We start from the raw sequence: 25,814 nt of genomic DNA, 5'->3' as shown, positions 1-25,814 counted from the left end.
TGATGGGTGGACATGTTGTTTCTGTCTGAGTGATGGGTGGACATGTTGTTTCTGTCTGAGTGATGGGTGGACATGTTGTTTCTGTCTGAGTGATGGGTGGACATGTTGTTTCTGTCTGAGTGATGGGTGGACATGTTGTTTCTGTCTGAGTGATGGGTGGACATGTTGTTTCTGTCTGAGTGATGGGTGGACATGTTGTTTCTGTCTGAGTGATGGGTGGACATGTTGTTTCTGTCTGAGTGATGGGTGGACATGTTGTTTCTGTCTGAGTGATGGGTGGACATGTTGTTTCTGTCTGAGTGATGGGTGGACATGTTGTTTCTGTCTGAGTGATGGGTGGACATGTTGTTTCTGTCTGAGTGATGGGTGGACATGTTGTTTCTGTCTGAGTGATGGGTGGACATGTTGTTTCTGTCTGAGTGATGGGTGGACATGTTGTTTCTGTCTGAGTGAGGACACACACACACATGGCACAGCTCCTCTCTATATCCCACTGAGACTGAGGGAGGTCATAGTCCTTCCTGATACTCCCCAGGCTCTCTCCCTCTCTCTCAGCAGAGCAGAATGTTCTCCTGGTTCCTCTGCAAAATGGGAGCCCCAGCCAAACTCATTAGATAGTGACACAGATACGGACCCAGCCTCAGAAGCACGTTTACTTAAAGAACAGTGTCGATGCAAAGTTTGGTAACAGAATGCTGTCACAAACAGCACAAACTTTGCATCTGCACTGTTCTTCAAGTAAATGTGTTTTTGCGCCTTTAAATAAAAAAAAATGTAAAGGCCCATTGCATGAAAATTCAGTTTTCCTGTGTTTTATATGATATTATATAACAGCTGACGAAACTAACATTGCAAAAGTGTGAGATTTTTTTAGCAGTGTTATTTCCTGGTAGTTGATGGTTGAAAATACAATATACACAGGACATTCTAATCAGCAGGTCTGCGTGGGCGGGAGTTTTGGCTTTCCATGGTGACATCACCATGCTGTATATTTGTTAATAGACCAATAACAAAGAGTTCCAAACCTCTCTGCCAATAACAGCTAGTTTTCAGTTTTCCACTACCCACTCAGAACACTCCCAGACAGTCCTAGCTGAATTCTTGCTTGAGAAAGCTTTTCCCATTTTAATGGAATTTATTACAGTAAGGTACTTATTAATTGTTACCCAGAAATGATTTGATACTTATATAAAAATGGCTGCATTGGGCCTTTAAAAGTAGTCCTTGTCCATAAAGTTGTATGGTTTGTTTAACTTTGCAATCATTGGATTTTGTCAGTGTCACTCTGTTACCGTTGAATTGCCCATCTGCTGTTCTACTGAACTCTTCCTGAACCCAGCAGCACCAACTAACCCATTGGAGGACAACACAACATCAACAAACGCACTGCCCACTTTTATCCAGCTGTGTAATGACAAACCCAACAGCACACAAACATACGTTATTTAATCACCATCTTGACTGAACAATTCTCTGCCGACTCATGTCCTGTATTTCCACTTGTTGTTTCTCCGTTGTTACCACTGTTGTGGGTGAGACTGGTCCATAGGCCTTGTAAAAACAGGTGATCTTTTAACCACCTCCTCACCCTCTTTTCCAGCCTGCTCTGAGGACCATGTCTGAGTGTTAAACCATCTGTTGCAGTGTCTCCTGCGATGGGAAGCCTGTGGGCCCTGTAATCCTGGCAGGGAAACCCTGTGTCTGGTCTGCTGGCTGACTAATGGCTCATTTGTCAATCAGATGCTGCATTCCTAAATTAGGAGAAATGCTCAGTTTGGGTCTTGCCCCAGCCCAGTGGAAAAGACAAGATTTATTACTGTACAACTCACTCTCTCTCTCTGCTCTGGAGTTGTAAGGCTTAAAATGCAATTATGTAGATTTATAAAATGTGTACTGTACAGTCTGTGTTAATCACATGAATAACTTCCAACATAACACTTTATAGATTCACAGAGTTTGATCAACGTTTGAAACACAATGAAGTCAACAGCCTACAGTCTATAAATATATATATCCACAGTACCACACTCACATCTGTCCCACCCTCCACTGATCCAGCCCTCCACTCTGACAGAACACATGGTGGAAAAACAGACACCTACTCTCCTGTGTGTCTGCTAAGAAAACAATGTCCAAATGCAGCTCTGAGGGGTATACTACAGAACAGGATCAATGAGTTAGCCAGGAAGCTTTGGTGAACAACAAGAAATGCTGATTTTCTGATTCATTAAGAAAGCAAAGCATATATATACAGCACCAGTCAAAAGATGGGACACACCTACTCATTCAAGGGTTTTTCTTCATTTTTACTATTTTCTACATTGTAGAATAATATTGAATATTGAACATCAAAACTATGAAATAACACAATCATGTAGTAAGCAAAAAAGTGTTAAACAAATCAAAATATATTTTATATCTGAGATTCATCAAAGTAACCACCCTTTGCCTTGATGAGAGCTTTGCACACTCTTGGTATTCTCTCAACCAGCTTCATGAGGTAGTCACCTGGAATGCATTTCAATTAAAAGGTGTGCCTTGTTAAAAGTTAATTTGTGGAATTTCTTTCTGTCTTAATACGTTTGAGCCAATCAGTTGTGTTGTGACAATGTAGGGGTGGTATACAGAAGATAGCCCTTTTTGGTAAAAGACCAAGTCCATATTATGGCAAGAACAACTCAATTAAGCAAAGATAAATGACAGTCCGCCATTACTTTAACTTCTTCTTAATAGGGGCGCCATTTCCACTTTGGGAAAAAATACTGCCCAAATTAAACGGCCTCGTACTCTGTTCTAGATCATATGATATGCATATTATTATTACTATTGGATAGAAAACACTCTGAAGTTTCTAAAACTGTATCTGTGAGTAAAACAGAACTCATTTGGCAGGCAAAGTTCCAAACAGGAAGTGAAAATTCTGAAATGGGTCTCTGTGACAGGCCCTGCCTATTAAATTGCCTTGTATTTATGGATATGTATGCACTTCATACGCCTTCCACTAGATGTCAACAGGCAGTAGAATGTTGAATGAGGTGTCTGGTCTGATGTGGGACCGAATGAGAGCTTTTGGAGTGACAGGTAAGCCATATTGGCAGTATTTTGCTGCGCACCTGGGAGCACCATATCATTTTCTGCAATGCGTTAGGTAGACACGAAGAAATGCTCCGTCTGGGACGTTATTGGATACATATGAGAAAAACATCATAAAGATGGATTTTCAACTGAGTTTGACCAGTTTATTCGACTTTTATTATGACTTTTGGAATTTTTCGTTACATGCGCCAAACGTTCATGGACATGTGCGCTCCACTATGCTAGCCAAAGTTGCTAATTCGACAGAAGAAATGGACATTCTAAAACAAAACAACGATTTATTGTGGAACTAGGACTCCTTGCACTGCATTCTGATGAAAGATCATCAAAGGTAAGAGAATATTTATGATGTTATTTCGTATTTTTGTGGAATATGTTGACTCCAACATGGCGGAGACTGGCTGAGCGCTGTCTCAGATTATTGCATGCTGTGCTTTTTACTAAAGTTATTTTTTTAAATCTAACACAGCGGTTGCATTAAGAACCAGTGTATCTTTAATTATTTGTCCAACATGTATTTTTCAGCAAAGTTTATGAAGAGTTTTTCTGTTAGATTACGTGACTCTCCAAAATTTCTCCGAAAATTTTGGTGCTATTTGTGACGATGGCTGCAATGTAAAACCCAGATTTGTAGCTATAAATATGCACATTTTCGAACAAAACATAAATGTATTGTATAACATGATGTCATAAGACTGTCATCTGATGAAGTTGTTCAAAGGTTAGTGATTAATTTTATCTCTATTTGTGGGTTTTGTGAAAGCTATCTTTGCGGTGAAAAATGGCGTTGTGTGTTTGGCTATTGTGGTGAGCTAACAAATATATATTGTGTTTTCGCTGTAAAACATTTTAAAAAATCAGAAATGTTGGCTGGATTCACAAGATGTTTATCTTTCATTCGCTGTATTGGACTTGTGATTTCATGAAATTATATGATATCCCTGTGGCGCTAGGCTAGGCTATGCTAGTCAGCTTTTCTGATGAGGATGATCCCGGATCCAGGAGGGGGGGTCCGTAGAGGTTTTAAGACATGAAGGCCAGTCACTACGGAACATTTCAAGAACATTGAACGTTTTTTCAAGTGAAGTCGCAAAAACTATCAAGCGCTATGATGAAACTGGCTATCATGAGGACCGCCACAGGAAGGAAGACCCAGGGTTACCTCTACTCATTAGTTACCAGCCTCAGAAATTGCAACCCAAATAAATGCTTTACAGAGTTCAAGTAACAGACACATCTCAACATCAATTGTTGAGAGGAGACTGCGTGAATCAGGCCTTAATGGTCAAATTGCTGCAAAGAAACCACAACTAAAAGGACAAAAATAATAAGAGACTTGCTTGGGCCAAGAAACCCAAGCAATGGACATTAGACCGGTGGAAATCTGTCCTTTGGTCTGATGAGGCCAAATTTGCGATTTTTGTTTCCAACAGCCGTGTCTTTGTGAGACGCAGAGGTGAACGGATGATCTCCGCATGTGTGGTTCCCACCATGAAGCATGGAGGAGGAGGTGTGATGGTGTGGGGGTGCTTTGCTGGTGACACTGTCAGTGATTTATTTAGAATTCAAGGCACACTTAACCAACAAGGCTACCGCAGCATTCTGCAGCGACACACCCTCCCATCTGGTTTGCACTTAGTGGGACTATCATTTGTTTTTCAACAGGAAAATGACCAAAAACACCTCCAGGCTGTGTAAGGGCTATTTGACCAAGAAGGAGAGAGATGGAGTGCTGCATCAGATGACCTGGCCTCCAATCACCCGACCTCAACCCAATTGAGATGGTTTGGGATGAGTTGGACCGCAGAGTGAAGGAAAAACAGCCAAGTGCTCAGCATATGTGGGAACTTCTTCAAGTCTGTTGGAAAGGCATTCAAGGTGAAGCTGGTTCAGATTATACCAAGAGTGTGCAAAGCTGTCATCAAGGCCAAGGGTGGCTACTTTGAAGAATCAAAAATATATTTTGATTTGTTAAATACTTTTTTGGTTACTACATGATTCCATGTGTTATTTCGTAGTTTGTCTTCACTATTATTCTGTTATATATACCGTTGAAGTCGGAAGTTTACATACACTTAGGTTGGAGTCATTAAAACTCGTTTTTCAACCACTCCACACATTTCTTGTTAACAAACTATAGTTTTGGCAAGTCGGTTAGGACATCTACTTTGTGCATGACACAAGTCATTTTTCCAACAATTGTTTACAGACAGATTATTTAACTTATTTCACTTTATCACAATTCCAGTGGGTCAGAAGTGTCACAACCGTCGTATGAATAATTGGACCAAGGCGCAGCGTGAGTAGAGTTCCACATTTTAATGATAGTGAGACTTCCAAAACCACAAAGATATAACGATCGTGCAGTACGTAGCGCACATTGGCACTCAAACAAAACAATATCCCACATAGCAGGTGGGAAAAAGGACACACTAAGTATGATCCCCAATTAGAGGTAACGATTATCCGCTGCCTCCAATTGGGAACCATACACACACACCAACATAGAAATATAATACCTAGAAACCCCCCTAGTCACGAAACCCCCCTAGGCAGACAAGAAGTTTACATACACTAAGTTGACTGTGCCTTTAAACAGCTTGGAAAATTCCAGAAAATTAATTAATGGCTTTAGAAGCTTCTGATAGGCTAATTGACATCATTTGAGTCAATTGGAGGTGTACCTGTGGATGTATTTCAATGCCTACCTTCAAACTCAGTGCCTATTTGCTTGACATCATTGGAAAATCAGGAGAAATCAGCCAAGACCTCAGAAAAACAATTGTAGACCTCCACAAGTCTGGTTCATCCTTGGGAGCAATTTCCAAATGCCTGAAGGTACCACGTTCATCTGTACAAACAATAGTATGCAAGTATAAACACCATGGGACCATGCAGCCATCATACCGCTCAGGAAGGAGACACGTTCTGTCTCCTAGAGATGAACGTACTTTGGTGCGAAAAGTGCAAATCAATCCTAGAACAACAGCAAAGGACCTTGTGAAGATGCTGGAGGAAACCGGTACAAAAGTATCTATATCCACAGTAAAACGAGTCCTACATCGACATAACCTGAAAGGCCGCTCAGCAAGGAAGAAGCCACTACTCCAAAACTGCCATTAAAAAGTAATAAAACTGCACATGAAGACAAAGATCGTACTTTGTGGAGAAATGTCCTCTGGTCTGATGAAACAAAAATAGAACTGTTTGGCAATAATGACCATCAATATGTTTGGAGGAAAAAGGGGGATGCTTGCAAGCTGAAGAACACCATCCCAACCGTGAAGCATGGGGGTGGCAGCATCATGTTGTGGGGGTGCTTTGCTGCAGGAGGGACTGGTGCACTTCACAAAATAGATGGCATTATGAGACAGGAAAATTATGTGGATATATTGAAGCAACATCTCAAGACATGAGTCAGGAAGTTAAAGCTTGGTTTCAAATGGGTCTTCCAAATGGACAATGACCCCAAGCATACTTCCAAAGTTATTGCAAAAGGGCTTAAGGACAACAAAGTCAAGGTATTGAGTGGCCACCACAAAGCCCTGACCTCAATCTTATAGAAAATGTGTGGGCAGAACTGAAAAAGCGTGTGCGAGCAAGGAGGCCTACAAACCTGACTCAGTTACACCAGCTCTGTCAGGAGGAATGGGCCAAAATTCACCCAACTTCTTGTGGGAAGCTTGTGGAAAGCTGCCGACTTCAACTGTATATATATATACAGTGGGGAGAACAAGTATTTGATACACTGACAATTTTGCAGGTTTTCCTACTTACAAAGCATGTAGAGGTCTGTAATTTTTATCATAGGTACACTTCAACTGTGAGAGAAGGAATCTAAAACAAAAATCCAGAAAATCACATTGTATGATTTTTAAGTAATTAATTTGCATTTTATTGCATGACATAAGTATTTGATACATCAGAAAAGCAGAACTGAATATTTGGTACAGAAACCTTAGTTTGCAATTACAGAGATCATACGTTTCCTGTAGTTCTTGACCAGGTTTGCACACACTGCAGCAGGGATTTTGGCCCACTCCTCCATACAGACCTTCTCCAGATCCTTCAGGTTTCGGGGCTGTCGCTGGGCAATACGGACTTTCGGCTCCCTCCAAAGATTTTCTATTGGGTTCAGGTCTGGAGACTGGCTAGGCCACTCCAGGACCTTGAGATGCTTCTTACGGAGCCACTCCTTAGTTGCCCTGGCTGTGTGTTTCGGGTCGTTGTCATGCTGGAAGACCCAGCCACGACCCATCTTCAATGCTCTTACTGAGGGAAGGAGGTTGTTGGTCAAGATCTCGCGATACATGGCCCCATCCATCCTCCCCTCAATACGGTGCAGTCGTCCTGTCCCCTTTGCAGAAAAGCATCCCCAAAGAATGATGTTTCCACCTCCATGCTTCACGGTTGGGATGGTGTTCTTGGGGTTGTACTCATCCTTCTATTCCTCCAAACACGGCGAGTGGAGTTTAGAGCAAAAAGCTCTATTTTTGTCTCATCAGACCACATGACCTTCTCCCATTCCTCCTCTGGATCATCCAGATGGTCATTGGCAAACTTCAGACGGGCCTGGACATGCGCTGGCTTGAGCAGGGGGACCTTGCGTGCGCTGCAGGATTTTAATCCATGACGGCGTAGTGTGTTACTAATGGTTTTCTTTGAGACTGTGGTCCCAGCTCTCTTCAGGTCATTGACCAGGTCCTGCCGTGTAGTTCTGGGCTGATCCCTCACATTCCTCATGATCATTGATGCCCCAGGAGGTGAGATCTTGCATGGAGCCCCAGACCGAGGATGATTGACCGTCATCTTGAACTTCTTCCATTTTCTAATAATTGTGCCAACAGTTGTTGCCTTCTCACCAAGCTGCTTGGCTATTGTCCTGTAGCCCATCCCAGCCTTGTACAGGTCTACAATTTATCCCTGATGTCCTTACACAGCTCTCTGGTCTTGGCCATTGTGGAGAGGTTGGAGTCTGTTTGATTGAGTGTGTGGACAGGTGTCTTTTATACAAGTAACGAGTTCAAACAGGTGCAGTTAATACAGGTAATGAGTGGAGAACAGGAGGGCTTCTTAAAGAAAAACTAACAGGTCTGTGAGAGCCGGAATTCTTACTGGTTGGTAGGTGATCAAATACTTATGTCATGCAATAAAATGCAAATTAATTACTTAAAAATCATACAATGTGATTTTCTGGATTTTTGTTTTAGATTCCGTCTCTCACAGTTGAAGTGTACCTATGATAAAAATGACAGACCTCTACATGCTTTGTAAGTAGGAAAACCTGCAAAATCGGCAGTGTATCAAATACTTGTTCTCCCCACTGTATATATGTATATATATATATACACACACACACACTGGTACTGTGTGGCCTGATTCACACAGTCTCCTCTAAACAGTTGATGTTGAGATGTGTCTGTTACTTGAACTCTGTGAAGCATTTATTTGGGCTGCAATTTCTTAGGCTAGTAACTCTAATGAACTTATCCTCTGCAGCAGAGGTAACTCTGGGTCTTTCTTTCCTGTGGCGGTCCTCATGAGAGCCAGTTTCATCATAGCGCTTGATGGTTTTTGCGACTGCAGTTCTTGAAATTGTCCGGATTAACTGACCTTAATGGGCTAACCACTTCTGGGAAAATTGGGAAACACTAAACAAACAACAACACAAGTTATCTTTCCAAAACGGAGATGTATGGGTAAACCACTTCTCCAATCTTTTTGGCCCGATAACAAAGAACAAACAGCAAAAACATATAAACTCAGAAAAAAAAGTAACGTCCCTTTTCCAGGACCCTGTCTTTCAAAGATAATTAGTAAAAATCTAAATAACTTCACAGATCTTTGTTGTAAAGGGTTCTAAACACTGTTTCCCATGCTTGTTCAATGAACCATAAACAATTAATGAACATGCACCTGTGGAACGGTCATTAAGACACTAACAGCTTACAGACGGTAGGCAATTAAGGTTACAGTTATGAAAACTTAGGACACTAAAGAGGCCTTTCTACTGACTCTGAAAAACTACAGGATCCCTGCTCATCTGCGTGAACTTGCCTTAGGCATGCTGCAAGGAGGCATGAGGACTGCAGATGTGGCCAGGGCAATAAATTGCAATATCCGTACTGTGAGACGCCTAAGACAGCGCTACAGGGAGACAGGACGGACAGCTGATCGTCCTCGCAGTGGCAGACCACATGTAAAAACACCACTTCATGGCTTTCGACGTGAGTGCTACGGGGCGGTAATCATTTAGGCCGGTTACCTTTACTTTCTTGGGCACAGGGACTATGGTGGTCTGTTTGAAACATGTAGGTATTACAGACTTGATCATGGAGAGGTTGAAATTGTCAGTGAAGACACTTGCCAGTTGGACCGCGCATGCTTTGGGTATACGTCCTGATAATCCGTCTGGCCCCGCGGCTTTGTGAATGTTTTAAGGTCTTGCTCACAGCGGCTAAGGAGTGCGTGATCACACAGTCGTCCGGAACAGCTTGTGCTCTCATGCATGCTTCAGTGTTGCTTGACTCCAAGCTCGCATAAAAGGCATTTAGCTCGTCTGGTAGCCTCGCATCACTGGGCAGCTCGCGGCTGGTTTTCCCGCATCCGACGAGCATCAGAGCCAGTGTAGTAGGATTCAATCTTAATCCTGTATTGATGCTTTGCCTGTTTGATGGTTTGTCTGAGGGCATAGTGGAATTTCTTATAAGTGTCCGGATTAGTGCCCCGCTCCTTGAAAGCGGCAGCTCTAGCCTTTAGCTCGGTGCAGATGTTGCCTGTAATCCATGACTTCTGGTTGGGATATCACTTTAGGGATGACGTCGTTGATGCATTTATTGATGAAGTCAGTAACTGAGGTGGTATACTCCTCAATGTCATTGGATGAATCCCAGAACATATTCCGGTCTGGCCTTGCAAAATAGTCCTGTAGCGTAGCATCCGCGTCATCTGACCACTTCCACATTGTGCGAGTCACTGGTACTTCCTGCTTTAGTTTTTGCTTGTAAGCAGGAAATCAGGAGGATAGAATTATGTTCAGATTTGCCAAATGGAGGGCGAGGGAGAGCTTTATATGCGTCTCTGTGTGTGGAGTAAAGGTGGTCTAGAGTTTTTTCCCCCTCTGGTGGCACATGACATGCTGGTAAAAATGTGGTAAAACAGATTTAAGTTTGCATGCATTAAAGTCCCCGGCCACTAGGAGCGCCACTTTTGGATGAGCATTTTCTTGTTTGCTTATGGCGGTATACAGCTCGTTGAGTGTGGTCTTAGTGCCAACATCGGTTTGTAGTGGTAAATAGACGGCTACAAATAATATAGATGAGAACTCTCTTGGTAGATAGTGTGGTCTACAGCTTATCATGAGGTATTCTACCTCAGGCGAGCAATACCTCGAGAGACTTCTTTAATATTAGACATAGTGCACCAGCAGTTATTAACAACTAGACACACACACCCGCCTCTCGTCTTACCAGACGTAGCTGCTCTGTCCTGCCAATGCACGGAGAAGCCAGTCAGATCTATGTCGTCGTTTAGCCAAGTCTAGGTGAAACATAAGATATTACAGTTTTTAATGTCCCGTTTGTAGGATAGTCTTATTTGTAGATCGTCCAGTTTGTTTTTCAATAATTGCACGTTGGCCAATAATACGGAGGGTAATGGGGGTTTACCTACTCGTCAGGCACCCTGACCTCCTCCCCCCTTTTTTCAGTCTTTTCTTCGCGCGGATGACTGGAATTTTCGCCTTGTCTCGACAAAGCAGTATATCCTTTGCGTCGAAAGATTATTTGTCCAGTTCGAGGTGAGTAATCGCTGTTCTGATGTCCAGAATCTCTTTTCGGTCATAAGAGACGATAGCAGCAACATTATGTACAAAATGAGGTAAAACAATGCGGAAAAAAACTAACAAAATAGCACAGTTGGTTCGGAGCCCGTAAAACAGCAGCCCTTTGGTGCCATTACTGGATGTGTAAATATAGGGTCAGCCATAGTAGTACAGCGCCCCTAAAGCAACAAATTAGGGTTAAGTGCCTTGCTCAAGGAAACGTCTACAGATTTTTCACCTTACCGGCTTGGGTATTCGAAACAGTGACCTTTTCGGTTACTGGTCCAACGCTCTAACCGCTAGGCTACCTGTCTCTCTTTACAGACTATTAGCTGATCCTCAGTGTTGACAAGCTGAATACTCTCCCAACCATCAATCAGAATACAGTATCATGACATTTTACATTCTCTGGATTAAATGAATACCGTAGAATTATTTCAAATATACTGAAACTGACTCTAGAGTAATGCAGGTGGTGTAGCTTTCACTTCATTTGTCTCCCTCTTAAAAGCCTGAGCAAGTCATTGTAGGCTATTTCACCATAATCCTTGATTGGTTATACGCTGAGCTTTCATGAAATACAAGTGATTTAGATATTCTTGGAGCAATACAGTACTCTTGATAGACTATATTAAATCTAATGCATTCAAATCTAAGATCACTCTGAGCCAGCGGAAAGACCTGGGTTTCACAACTCTGAACCCTAAAGGGCCTTTGCTCTAGCTGATGTTTCTTCATGGATCAATCTAAGTCATTGCTTAGCTAGGGAGTTTACTCACTCAATCAGTGGCTGATTAAAATGTATGGCGGAACAATAACCACCTTTGGAGTTGTGCTTGTTAGCTAAAAGAACAATGCCAAACCTTCAGGAAAACATTACAGATATGAGTAGGACCACATACAGGCTACTCATCATCATGCTGTATAGTAGTTGGTGAGTTGCAATCATTGAGGCAAACCGCCTTCTGTCCTTCCAGATACACAGAATGCAACCTATAAAACACGTAATTTGATTAAGCAGGCTAACAGCTAATGAATTCAGAATCCAGAACCAAATCTAGACTCTCGTGCAATACAAGTCTGTCACAAGAGATTAACAAATCACATGATCTTGGAGTGATTACATCCCCTGATTTAATTGCTCAGGTATTAAGATATTTGATTATCTCAGGTATTCAAACATCTTGAGTCATTAAAACACGACAGAGACTGGTGTATTGGCTAAGAGTTACTATACACAGGACGCACAATATATGGGAAAGGCTACAACAAGCAACGTTAAGTACTCTGACAGCCTTACAGTTGGAACCTGGATTTATATAGTCTCTCTAGACCAGTGGTAATCACATTTTTTAGCGGGGACCCCATTTTTTCAGCCAGAATTTCTGGGGAACCGAATTTTTTTCTCTGGAATTTCTGGCAACCTCACCCCATCCCAAATCTAATGACACAGCCTTAAAATCTGTACATTTCGATTTTTAAATCAACAAATAACCTTCAATTCATTACATTTTCAGATTTTTGATATCAGAATACCTCACAACCATCACACCACTCTCTTAACACTGCTTTTGTGTTCACACGCATTCTTCATGTCAGGCTATACATCATGCAAACTTTCACGTACTTTTTAAAGACCATTGTCATGCTATGAGACAGACAATGTTATTGTTTTGTAAAGGCATCTAGGTAGTTATTAAGAAAACATATAATGTTCATACACACATTGTTATATTTTTGTAAAGGCATTGAGCTAGACAGCACGTAAGTTACAACCAGTTACGTTTTATGTTTGCTTTCTGTAAAACTCTGATCAATTTCAATCAAGAATCAAAATTCAGCAGGCATTTTATATAAAATTCAATGTCCAGACTCCCTTGACAATATATACCACTCTTAATAGAGCACCACTTATCAGTGTGATGTCATCCTAATATAGTTCTGACTGACACCTCTCCATTGAAGTTCACCTCTTTTTACCTCTGGTTTTGGAAGGGTACTTTCCTCTCCACTCCAGGCACCACTTGTGTATACTCATAAAACCCACTCTGATTCCATGGCAGCGCGTTGAATTCCACTGAATAATTGTGTTCTGTTGTTTTTTTGCACTCTTAACAGTTGGCTGTGAGGGCTGGAAACTGGCTGGCATGAGTGTCTCATTCATTTCTATATATCATCATGCCTGCTGCACTACAATATAACACAACATGAAGAGACCACAGTGTCCTGCTATGCCTGCGTTTGAACGGTCACTATATACATAATTAGAGGATGATATACACATACTCTTCCTACCTGTGTAGAATGGGTGTGTTTACTTAGGATTAGTTTACTGTTATAACGGCTGGTGTGAGAGTAGTTCGACTAGTGTTTCAGCTAAAATATTTTGGTCATTAGGAAATAAGATGACATATCTGTGTGAGTGAGGAGGAGAAGCAGGTTGTAAGAAGGTAATGGGCACTGTTACAAATGCTAAACACATTGTCCAGGTTCATTCTGGAAACAAATGGACCAAAGTTCTCCTCACTCCATACCTTCTCCTCACTCCATATGTTCTCCTCACTCCATACGTTCTCCTCACTCCATACCTTCTCCTCACTCCATACCTTCTCCTCACTCCATACCTTCTCCTCACTCCATACCTTCTCCTCACTCCATACCTTCTCCTCACTCCATACCTTCTCCTCACTCCATACCTTCTCCTCACTCCATACCTTCTCCTCACTCCATACCTTCTCCTCACTCCATACCTTCTCCTCACTCCATACCTTCTCCTCACTCCATACCTTCTCCTCACTCCATATGTTCTCCTCACTCCATACGTTCTCCTCACTCCATACCTTCTCCTCACTCCATACCTTCTCCTCACTCCATACCTTCTCCTCACTCCATACCTTCTCCTCACTCCATACCTTCTCCTCACTCCATACCTTCTCCTCACTCCATACCTTCTCCTCACTCTATAGCTTACAATCATTTCCCCAGATGTCAAAGGAAACTGCTGGCACTGAATACTGCCATGTGTACCGATAACATCAAACTGCAGACTTCATGGAAGTAGCACAAAGAGATAGGGTAAGAGGACATGTGGTGATGTGGACACACATGGACACAAGGTGTGTGAACGCTGTAGTGAGCTAGTCTACTTCAGACAGATCTCTGGTCATGCGTCTTCTACCATTACTTGACCTATCACAGAGCAGATTCAAAGTGGATGCTTTTAGTGATTGGAGTACGTCATGACAAAATCGCAGTATAGATTGCATAGCATATTCAGCTGTTCTGTTAATAAGAATAGGTCTGCCGCAACACGTACTGGACACAGGGAAAAGTAAACATAAAAAAAAAGAAAAAAAAGAAAAAGGAAAATCTAACCCAACCCAGTCTACGTAACAGATTACCAAGCTGTAAGGGAATGCAATGTCCCTGTAGGCATCACATGGAGTCTGTGTGACTTAGATATCAGACCAAACCATATGGGCAGGATGGCAGGCTAGGTGGGCACAGGTGCCAAGTGGCAGGCAGCTGGCAGGTCTGATCCCCTTGGGTACAGTAAACCTCAGGTGCAGATCACACAACATATAGTGGGGCAAGGGTCAGCTGTTTGTACGGGAACAATTTTTTTGTGCAAAATTTCCAAATGACATCAGTTTGATTGTTTGTATGGAAATAGAAAGCTGTGAAAACGACCCAACATGTTTCTGATAAGATTTAAATTCAGCTTGGATGCATATTTTATGTGCTTGAAATACTATCAGCTTTTATAATGCTGATAAAGATAGCACCTCTACAGATGGTATCTAACTGAGCATTCACATTCTCTTAAGATGCTGAAAGAAAGAACAACATGAATGTATGCATGAGGCAGATGCGGTGCGACTTGAGTTTCACCATCAGGTGGAACACTGTGTCCCACTCCCCTAACTCTGGTAAGTCTCACCAGAGGAAAGGAAGGAGAGAGCAGGGACCGTGAGAGGCGGACCGTCTCCTGTGCCTTCCCTCCCTCCGCTGAGACTAAGGCAACTGGGAACTCAGAAAAAAAACGAGAGCCAACTGTGAAAAATCATTTTGAAACGTCACTCAACTCGGAATTCTTTCTAGATCTCCAACTTTCCGACCAGAAGATCACTGACGTCATGATTTGATCTCGTTTTTTCCGAATTCCCAGTTGTCTTGATAGCAGCATGACCCTCAGCTTGCTTTTTGACTGCGAAAAGGGATCTTGACTCAGAAAAGGTTGGTGACCACTGGATTTATGGATGTTAAAGGTATTGTTTTCTATTTATTCAACCCGCCGCCCTTCATGCACACAATATTTAATGACCCTAAACCCATCCACCCTGTGGATATAACCGCTGTGACTGCGGGTTATGAGTCAACCCGTGCATGCATCCCTTTCAACACACAGGAACGGAAAATATTTTTTGGTATCTCCAATTGTTCTGGCAATTCTCACATTAACTTCATTGGGAGGAAGCATGTTTTTAAGAAAATCATGATGAAAGTAGCGATTGTAGGCCATTTTTAGACCTATACATGCCTCCAGTAAGACCCTATGATCTGTGAACCATACATGACACAGACAACACCTTGGTGTCATTATACTCCTAATAGTATGCTCTAACATATTGAGTATGTCTTGATTCTGAAACACAATTTCACATTAATTATTCATTACTAAACATATTAATATCTCAAAACTACCCATTTTGATTTAGTTCATTTGAAGACCTATTGTTTGGAACAATATACTCAAAGAAAACTCCCTCTGCTGGTGACTTGCTGAATGTGCAATTCTAAAGGAGGGCTGTGATTGGTTAATGACCTATAACGTCAATTTCTATGTATGAAAGTGGGTCATATCATTAAAAGTACCAAAATGCCCACTCTGGAAATGTAACATGTTTGAAGAGTATATTGTTACAGAAAGATATTTGAGAAAACACTATAAGGAGTATAATGACATCAAGATGTTGTCTGTATGATGTACGGTTCACATATCATAGGGTCTTACAGGAAGCTTGTATAGGTCTAAAAAGGGCTTAAAATGTCATCATGATTTTCAAACAAATAGTTGTGATACAAATGTAAAAGCATGTTAAACATCCTTCCTCCCAATGAAGATCCTATGTGAGAATTGCCAGAACAATCTGAGACCCCCCAAACATATTCACCGCTCCCGCGGAATTGCCTCTTCTGATAAAACACTGGCTGTGTCCGAATGTGTCCGAATACCCATACTTGCGTCCTAAATAGTTGGTCGTTTGAGTATGCGGAAATGTTTGTTTAATAGTTTGTGGCATTTGACAAATCTAGTATACTTTAAATGCCCGGATGTCATACTCATCCGATTTGACACCAGCTGATCAATTAGATATGGGCATGCGCTACCAAAATCAACGAATAACGGGGAAACCACGCAATCGCGCTTGATGTATTCTCAGTATGCGAAAAAATTTGTTATAGTATGTGAATTTTTCAAAACCGAGTATGGTTTAAATGGCAGGATGTTATAGCCTAATCATTTTGTCTCATCTAGTAGAATTTGATGCGCACTTTTCAACAATGCATTGGAAGATGTGGGTTGCAAGTAATAGGCCCTAGTTCTCTTCAAGTAGACAAAAAACAAAACTAGGCTACTTAATTGGGAAGATGACGAATAGCGAAGCTTGTGCAGTGGTGTTCAAATGTAGCTTAAGTCATTTATGTTCTTAAAATGATAACGAGTATTGCATCGTAAGCTATATCTTTGAAAACATACGTTTTTTTTTAACCGAGGTAAAGACAGTTTCATGATGTGGACATTAATTCTAATAAACGTGGAAATGTGAGGAGCATTATGTATTCCTATTTTAATTATTTAGGGAGTGTAAACAAAGTACAAACTTTTTTTACATTCGAATTTCAATAGCTCCTAGGTCATGTGACCTACTTAACTCAAACAAGGTTCAGAATGTCCACTCAGAGGGCCTACACATTGCACACCATTTAGTTAGTCCATTTTCATCTCACAAGATTTGACATACATTTTTCCAAATTAACTATTTCAATAGCTCCTTGGTCATGTGACCTACTGACTTCAAACAAGGAGCAGAATGTACACTGACTACCCTTCTATATTGCACACTCTTGCTTGTGTACTGTAAAATCACGCGGTGTAACGTATATTTTTCATAGTTTTTAATTTCAGTAGCTCCTTGGTCATGTCAATTACACACCTAAGAAGCATGCAGTGGATTTACACCCATATTGCATAACCTCTTGTCATGTATCTTCTATATTGTTGTACATTAATATTAGTTTGACAATTAGGGGGTTCAGTCCACTGTTGTGTTTACCCTTTTCTTTAATATTTATCTATAATAATTGGTAGTTCTAAGTACTTATTTTCCCAGTTTTTTATTTTTCCAGTGGGTTTGCTGGTCAATACATACAGTATATATGCCTTGTTAGGGAGATTATCATACATAAGGTGTTGTTGTCAAAAAAGTGTGTTATTGCTGACAAAACTGTGTTTACATGATGACACATCTTCACTATTTACTTTAAAGTGACAATGTAGAAGGTTAGTCCGTGGACATTCTGAACCTTGTTTGAAGTCAGTAGGTCATATGACAAATGAGCTATTGAAATGTAAAAAATTTAATAAATAATTTAAACTAGTGCGAGATGTAAATCGACAGAAAAAGTGTGTGCAATGTGTGTCTATGCCATCGGGTTAGCTACAACCAGTTTTGAAAGTTTTAGGAGTAATGGTTAAAGAGCTATTGAAATTTGAAAAATGTGATTACGTCCTAACTAACTGCTGTTAGTGGACGTAAGGACAACTACAGGCGAATATCCGTCGAATATCCAACCTGAAACTGTCTTTACCTCAGATTTTTTTTATTACCCAAAGCGGATTTCTGTTTTCTCATTGAAAAGTGTTTATTGTTCTCTTGGCCTTTGTCAGAGCTTTTGAACTAAATACTAAACCATCTTTTGATTTGTGAATGCGTCGGCACCGGGGACTCAGGATGTGGCGTTATTGGTGTCATGTTAATCAGGCCTTTTGATTTTGAACATATGGATTGTTTTAGATTTGTAGGCTACCTATTTAATTATTTCATTTGTGGATCAAGCCTTAGCAGTCATTCTGATCTTGTTCCCAATGATCAGTGCTTTAGTTTATTATGTTGCTGTCCAGCGGTTCTGAATTTGCAATGCACCCGACTGTCCATGTCTTTTTTTGTGCAATAGCCTTTTGATTTGAACATTTGAAAAGTTATAGCGTGTGTACTAGGTTATTTGATGTAATTTACAGTGAGCTCCAAAAGTATATAGCCCATATGACAAAACAAAAACAGCTGAACATTTTAGCAAATTTATAAAAAATTGAAAACAGAAAGTATTCAGACCCTTTAATCAGTACTTTGTTGAAGCACCCTTGGCAGCGATTAAAGCCCCGAGTCTTGTTGGGTATGACGCTACATGCTTGGCACACCTGTATTTTGGAAGTGTCTCCCATTCTTCTCTGCAGATCCTCTCAAGCTCTGTCAGGTTGGATGGGGAGCGTTGCTGCACAGCTATTCTCAGGTCTCTCCAGAGATGTTTGACCGGGTTCAAGTCCGGGCTCTGGCTGGACCATTCAAGGACATTTACAGAGACTTGTCCCGAAGCCACTCCCGCATTGTCTTGGCTGTGTGCTTAGGGTCGTTGTCCTGTTGGAAGGTGAACCTTCGCCCCCAGTCTGAGGTCCTGAGCGCCTTTTGGCACACTCCAAGGCGGCTGTCATGTGCCTTTTACTGAGGAGTGGCTTCTGTCTGGCCACTGTACTATAAGGCCTGATTGGTGGAGTGCGGCAGGGATTGTTGTCCTTCTGGAAGTTTCTCCCATCTCCACAGAGGAACTCTAGAGCTCTGTCAGAGTGACCATCGGGTTCTTGGTCACCTCCCTGACCAAGGCTCTTCTCCCCTGATTGCTCAGTTTGACCGGGCGGCCAGCTCTAGGAAGAGTCTTGGTGGTTCCAAACTTCTTCCATTTAAGAATGATGGAGGCCACTGTGTTCTTGGGGACCTTCAATGCTGCAGACATTTTTTGGTACCATTCCCCAGATCTGTGCCTCGACACAATCCTGTCTCTGAGCTCTACGGACAATTCCTTCGACCGCATGGCTTGGTTTTTGCTCAGACATGCACTGTCAACTGTGGGGCCTTATATAGACAGGTGTGTGCCTTTCCAAAACATGTCCAATCAATTGAATTTACCACAGGTGGACTCCAATGAAGTTGTAGAAACATCTCAAGGGTAGTCAATGGAAACAGGATGCACCTGAGCTCAATTTTGAGTCTCATTGCAAAGGGTCTGAATACTTAGGAACCTGTTTTCACTTCGTCATTATGGGGTATTGTGCGTAGATTGCTGAATATTTTTATTTATTTAATCCATTTAAGAATAAGGCTGTAACGTAACAAACAAGATGTGGGAAAAGTCAATGGGTCTGAACACTTTCCGAAGGCACTGTATGTTACAGCACTTTGGTTTCACTAATAAATACACTGCTCAAAAATATAAAGGGAACACTAAAATAACACATCCTAGATCTGAATGAATGAAATATTCTAATTAAATACTTTTTTCTTTACATAGTTGAATGTGCTGACAACAAAATCACACAAACATTATCAATGGAAATCAAATTTATCAACCCATGGAGGTCTGGATTTGGAGTCACACTCAAAATTAAAGTGGAAAACCACACTACAGGCTGATCCAACTTTGATGTAATGTCCTTAAAACAAGTCAAAATGAGGCTCAGTAGTGTGTGTGGCCTCCACGTGCCTATATGACCTCCCTACAACGCCTGGGCATGCTCCTGATGAGGTGGCGGATGGTCTTCTGAGGGATCTCCTCCCAGACCTTGACTAAAGCATCCGCCAACTCCTGGACAGTCTGTGGTGCAACGTGTCTTTGGTGGATGGAGCGAGACATGATGTCCCAGATGTGCTCAATTGGATTCAGGTCTGGGGAACGGGCGGGCCAGTCCATAGAATCAATGCCCTCCTCTTGCAGGAACTGCTGACACACTCCAGCCACATGAGGTCTAGCATTGTCTTGCATTAGGAGGAACCCAGGGCCAACCGCACCAGCATATGGTCTCACAAGGGGTCTGAGGATCTCATCTCGGTACCTAATGGCAGTCAGGCTACCTCTGGCGAGCACATGGAGGGCTGTGCGGCCCCCCAAAGAAATGCCACCCCACACCATGACTGACCCACCGCCAAACCGGTCATGCTGGAGGATGTTGCAGGCAGCAGAACGTTCTCCACGGCGTCTCCAGACTCTGTCACGTCTGTCACATGTGCTCAGTGTGAACCTGCTTTCATCTGTGAAGAGCACAGGGCGCCAGTGGCGAATTTGCCAATCTTGGTGTTCTCTGGCAAATGCCAAACGTCCTGCACGGTGTTGGGCTGTAAGCACAACCCCCACCTGTGGACGTCGGGCCCTCATACCACCCTCATGGAGTCTGTTTCTGACCGTTTGAGCAGACACATGCACATTTGTGACCTGCTGGAGGTCATTTTGCAGGGCTCTGGCAGTGCTCCTCCTGATCCTCCTTGCACAAAGGCGGAGGTAGCGGTCCTGCTGCTGGGTTGTTGCCCTCCTACGGCCTCCTCCACGTCTCCTGATGTACTGGCCTGTCTCCTGGTAGCGCCTCCATGCTCTGGACACTACGCTGACAGACACAGCAAACCTTCTTGCCACAGCTCGCATTGATGTGCCATCCTGGATGAGCTGCACTACCTGAGCCACTTGTGTGGGTTGTAGACTCCGTCTCATGCTACCACTAGAGTGAAAGCACCGCCAGCATTCAAAAGTGACCAAAACATCAGCCAGGAAGTATAGGAACTGAGAAGTGGTCTGTGGTCACCACCTGCAGAACCACTCCTTTATTGGGGGTGTCTTGCTAATTGCCTATAATTTCCACCTGTTGTCTATTCCATTTGCACAACAGCATGTGAAATTTATTGTCAATCAGTGTTGCTTCCTAAGTGGACAGTTTGATTTCACAGAAGTGTGATTGACTTGGAGTTACATTGTGTTGTTTAAGTGTTCCCTTTATTTTTTTGAGCAGTGTATGTTGAAATGGAACCAAATCATCTGTTTCTGTCTTCAGCCTTTTTTAAATAGGATATGGGCTATGGTATAGGTCGAATGTGATAGTCTCCCTATAACCAGCCTGAGTAGGCCTATAACTCCATTCCTGTTCTAATCAGTGTTTAGAGAAATTATTGGAATTGGAAATGAGCTGTTATCAAGATGGTTAATGTGATGCATGTCTGTTGAATTTGGAAAAATCCACCCATACTCGGCCACGCCCCACCTACTCAGCCAGTCAAGAGCCGCTATTGCATTGCGGCATACTGCATACTTTTTACTAAATGGTATGTGCTAAATAGTATGCGGCGATGAGTACATAGTATACAGTTTATGTATGTAGTAGGCTAGTCTGGGTATTCGGATGTGTCAATGATTATTATTGTCAGGTTTTCACACTAAAATGGTGATTTAAATACCGCCTACATTGCCAATATGTTTCCACCAAGGCGCAAACATCATACTGTACATTGTGAGAAACCAGCTGTGTGTCGTGTCTTATGACCGGGGGGGGGGGGGGGGGGGTCTCTCTTTCGCACCTCCTTTCCCATCCCTCTCTTCTCCTGCCAAGCATGCTGTGTCTATAGAAACCCCCCATGCCCACCCTCAGTGTGTTAGCCCTGCAAAAAGGTCTACTCTGCGACATTCCTCTCTACCCATCCCAATGTGTGGGCAGTGCCAGCTTGTAACCAGAGAGCAGAGACAGACCCAACAGTTGCTGCTCGTCTAAGTCTCCCTCTGCCACTACTGTGATCTCATGGAACCAAACTAGAATGCAATCACACGCTCTGACTGGGTGCCCAGTCACACTCCTGTCTTTGTCCTCTGTCATCTTCCTTTCTCTCCCTCAGAGGTCTGTTCCCCTCCTCAGAGGTCTTGAACTAAACCTATCTCCTATGATCACTACCTGCTGGTCTGTGTCTTTAACTGGACCACTGCCAGCCAAACACATTACCACAGTACAACCCCTCACATTCCTCCACAGCCAGCACCATTCTAACAGACAGCCACTACTTATTTAAGCACTGAAATCACAGCAGTTAAAGCTGTAACACTGTGTTTGATTAAATCAGGCATTACTCTTGCACAATGCAGAACACAATGCTTATCCTCAGCTCACTAACAGGAAACCTGCCAGAAGCTAATGTATACACACACATGTTGAGTCACAAAAATTGACACACACACACACACACACACACACTTTACATCTCCAAAATAATCAGGATCTTTATCATTGTGTAGTATGTAACATCACTGTGTCTTTCTGTATCGCAGCTCTCACCGTCCGGCAGCACCAACAGTAGCCCAGAGGCTCAGGGCCCGCCGATGCAAACACCAGCAGCATCACATAAATAAAGCATCACATAAGTACAGTTCCACAACTGGATTAACAGCTCCTACACACCACTCCACTCTCTCCACACCCACACCCTTTTAAGAGTGCAAGGGCCCGCCAACTCAAAGGCAGACACTTCCAGAGAGGTGGGACATTTGTTGTAGCATGCATTGCATGTGTACAGTATGTCTATAGAACTGTATGTAAGAGCAGAGATCTAAGTTATTCCACACATCCAGTGTGTCTCTATGTATGCCACTATGTTGTCTGTGAGACACGGTCAATTCACCAGAGGTGCTGTGTCTAGAGGTATTCAATACAGGCTTACTGACAAATCCCTCCTCTCATGCATTCTAAATGAGCTGTTCCACTCTGCAGACAGTTTGTAGACTCAACAAGTGTTACAGCTTTGCCTCAGCAAGGTGATTCTGCAGGCCATCCTACCTGCCACCTCCTCAGCAAATAGATAGGCATTAGGCTGTCAGAGGCACAATCCATCAATGACAGATAACCAACTACCTGCTGGCTGCTACCAGGTCTCCTGTAGGGCCATGTAGCAGAATGACTGTTTCCTTGGAGAGGTGTGTATATGTGCGTGCGTGTTTGTCTGTGCGTGTGTGATTACGTCAGTGCAAAGTCAGAGACTGGCTGAGTTTATCTAGTGGCTCTACCATCAACACCCGTGTCTATGCAGGGGATTGGACACTATGAAAACACAGCAGGGGAGAAAGAGGGCCTGCCTCACTGCCTCTGTTTATTTGACATCACAGAGGAAGAGGTTGACTTTCCAGGCTCTAGTGACTCTGCCTCCTTTCTAAAGCAGATGACTGACAGAATGATCGACTTCCTCACTGAAGTCCAACTCTCTCTGCCTGGTGCAGACACAGTGGGGAATAGAAGTATTCAGATGAAACTGAATCTAGCAGGCTGGGTTGGGTATAGGGTTCTTTCTCTCTCTCTCTCTCTCAACAGTAAACATTACGCTCACAAAAGTTCCAAAAGAATAAAGACATTACATAAATGTTGGTAAATATTTTCTTAACTCTTCTTGAACTGCACTGTTGGTTAAGGGCTTGTAAGTAAGAATTTCACAGTAAGGTCTACACTTGTTGTATTCAACACATGTGACAAATACATTTTGATTTGATATGATAATGCAGAGGATTTCCCAAGGTTGCTGTTGACGAATATCCCACAGTAGTTATTGGGGTCAAATTTGTCTCCACTTCTATGGATTGGGGTGATCAGTCCTTGGTTGAACTACAGGAACTACAGGACAAATCCAAGGAACCAAGGACTGTTCACCCCAATCCACATTGCAATGTATTGCCCTGGCCACATCTGCAGTCCTCATGCCTCCTTGCAGCATGCCTAAGTCAAGTTCACACAGATGAGCAGGGACCCTGGGCATCTTTGTTTTGGTGTTTTTCAGTTTAGAAAGGCCTCTTTAGTGTCCTAAGTTTTCATAACTGTGACCTTAATTGCCTACCGTCTGTATGCTGTTAGTGTCTTAACGACCGTTCCACAGGTGCATGTTCATTAATTGTTTATGGTTCATTGAACAAGCATGGGAAACAGTGTTTAAACCCCTAACAATGAAGATCTGTGAAGTTATTTAGATTTTTACTAATTATCTTTGAAAGACAGGGTCCTGGAAAAGGTCAGTTTCTTTTTTTGCTGAGTTTATATGTTTTTGCTGTTTGTTCTTTGTTATCGGGCCAAAAAGATTGGAGAAGTGGTTTACCTATACATCTCCGTTTTGGAAAGATAACTCGTGTTGTTGTTTGTTTAGTGTTTCCCAATTTTCGGCCCTGTCTTGACAGGTTTGCTGTGGTGCCATATTCTTTCCATTTTTTAATAATGGATTTAATGGTGCTCCGTGGGATGTTCAAAGTTTCGGATATTTTTTTATAACCCAATCCTGATCTGTACTTCTCCACAACTTTGTCAGGGACCTGTTTGGAGAGCTCCTTGGTCTTCATGGTGCCATTTTGTTGGGTGGTGCCCCTTGCTTAGTGGGGTTGCAGACTCTGGGGCCTTTCAGAACAGGTTTATATAAACTGAGATCCTGTGACCGATCATGTGACACTTAGATTACACACAGGTGGACTTTAATTAACTAATTATGTGACTGAAGGTAATTGGTTGCACCAGATCTTACTTAGGGGCTTCATAGCAAAGGGGGTGAATACATATGCACGCACCACTTTTCTGTTTTTAATTTTTTGGAATCTTTTGAATTAAAAAATAATAATAATCCACTTCACCAATTTTGACTATTTTGTGAATGTCCATTACATGGAATCCAAATAAAAATCAATTTAAATTACAGGTTGTAATGCAACAAAATAGGAAAAATGCCAAGGGGGTGAATACTTTTGCAAGGCACTAAACAGCATTCTTACATAGCTATTCCTCTTGTCCAGATGGGATAGGGCAGAGTACAGAGTGATGGCGATTGCATCGTCTGTGGATCTATTGGGGCGGTAAGCAAATTTAATTGGGTCTAGAGAACTAGTCACGATGCTGCCATCTCTGTAATCTTACATTTCTTAATATTATTCAGTTCCTTTGGCTTTGATGCCTCATGAATGAGTATTGCTCTGTTCAAGTAGATTGTGATTTTGCTGTGATCTGATAGGAGTGTCAGTGGGCTGACTGAATGCTCTGAGAAACTGGGTTGAGGTCAGTGATAAAGTAGTCTACAGTACTACTGCCAAAAGATGAGCTATAAGTGTACCTACCATAGGAGTCCCCTCGAAGCCTACCATTTACTATGTACATACCCAGCGTGTGACAGCTGCAGGAGTTTTTCCACATTTTGTTACGTTACAGCCTTATTCTAAAATGGATTAAATATTAGAATTTTTTTCACAGAATACCTCATAATGACAAAGCAAAAGCAGGTTTTTAGATTTGCAAATGTATTAAAAATAAAAAACAGTAATAGCTTATTTACATAAGTATTCAGACCCTCTGCTATGAGACTCTAAATTGAGTTCAGGTGCATCCTGTTTCCATTGATCATTCTTGAGATGTTTCTACAACTTGATTGGAGTCCACCTGTGGTAACTTCAATTGATTGGACATGATTTGGAAAGGCACACACCTGTCTATATAATGTCCCACAGTTGACAATGCATGTCAGAGCTAAAACCAAGCCATGAGGTCAAAGGAATTGTCTGTAGAGTTCAGAGACAGAATTGTGCCGAGGCACAGATCTGGGGAAGGGTACCAAAAAATATCTGCAGCATTGAATGTCCCCAAGAACACAGTGGACTCCATCATTCTTAAATGGAAGAAGTTTGGAACCACCAAGACTCTTCCTAGAGCTGGCCGCCTGGCCAAACTGAGCAATCGGGGGAGAAGGGCCTTGGTCAAGGAGGTGACCAAGAACCCGATGGTCACTCTGACAGAGCT

General features: G+C 42.3%; 1 protein-coding gene across 2 annotated transcripts in view; it reads right to left on the bottom strand.

The window, feature by feature from the left end:
- The window catches only part of LOC139536741 (bone morphogenetic protein receptor type-1B-like), a 130,496-nt gene that overhangs the window by 66,381 nt on the left and 38,301 nt on the right, over positions 1-25,814 (bottom strand). The gene's annotated exons all lie outside the window — the stretch shown is intronic.

Source organism: Salvelinus alpinus, chromosome 1 (assembly GCF_045679555.1).
Source record: "Salvelinus alpinus chromosome 1, SLU_Salpinus.1, whole genome shotgun sequence".
Classification (NCBI taxonomy): domain Eukaryota; kingdom Metazoa; phylum Chordata; class Actinopteri; order Salmoniformes; family Salmonidae; genus Salvelinus; species Salvelinus alpinus.
The sequence above is the reverse complement of the archived record's forward strand: the minus strand, read 5'-3'. Positions and strand labels throughout refer to the sequence as shown.